This window comes from Pteropus vampyrus, unplaced genomic scaffold, assembly GCF_000151845.1.
Source record: "Pteropus vampyrus isolate Shadow unplaced genomic scaffold, Pvam_2.0 Scaffold70, whole genome shotgun sequence".
Classification (NCBI taxonomy): domain Eukaryota; kingdom Metazoa; phylum Chordata; class Mammalia; order Chiroptera; family Pteropodidae; genus Pteropus; species Pteropus vampyrus.
Window position 1 is genome coordinate 7,268,955 of NW_011888851.1, and position 741 is coordinate 7,269,695.

Consider the following 741-nt stretch of genomic DNA (forward strand, 5'->3'; position numbering starts at 1 on the left):
GTCCTCTTAAAACTCATATGTTGAAGCCCTAACCCCCATGGGACTGTGCTGGAGCTAGGGCCTACCTGTAAAGAAGGATAAGGCTGAGATCATAAGAGTAGAGTCCTGCTCCAGTAGAACTGGTACCCTTATAAAAAGAGAAAGAGACACCAGAGCTTTCTCCCCAGGTGCACATATTGAGAAAAGGCCATGTGAACACACAGCAAGAAAGCAGCCATTTGTAATCCAGAAAGAGGATTCTCACAAGAACCCAACCATGCTGGCTCCCTTATCTCAGACTTCCAGCATCCAGAACTGTGAGAAAATCAATTTCTGTTTAAGCCACCCAGTCTGTAGTATTTTGTTATGGCAGCCCTAGCAAACTAATACATGTGGTATATGTGATATTGTCATGTTTAGAGTAATTAGGGGTACAAAAGAATCAGTTTTGAAAAGGCATCACTCAGATTCTTTTCATCAGTTCAGGAGTCTAACGGGTGTCTGTTATTTTGTCTGCTTGGCTCCCCTGACTTCTGTGGGGAGCTCCTTCATTCCCAGTCCATAGAGTTAATGTGGAATTGTCATTCACAATTTACTACCCTACCTTGACCATTCTCATCATCGTACTCTACCATCCTGACAATGGTGATTATAAATTGGGACAGCGGTGGGCCTACTTTACAAACAGGACTTATCAGAGCCCTTGTCTACATTTATATTCCGTATATATCATATAGAATTTAATATTCTTTCAGAGAACTT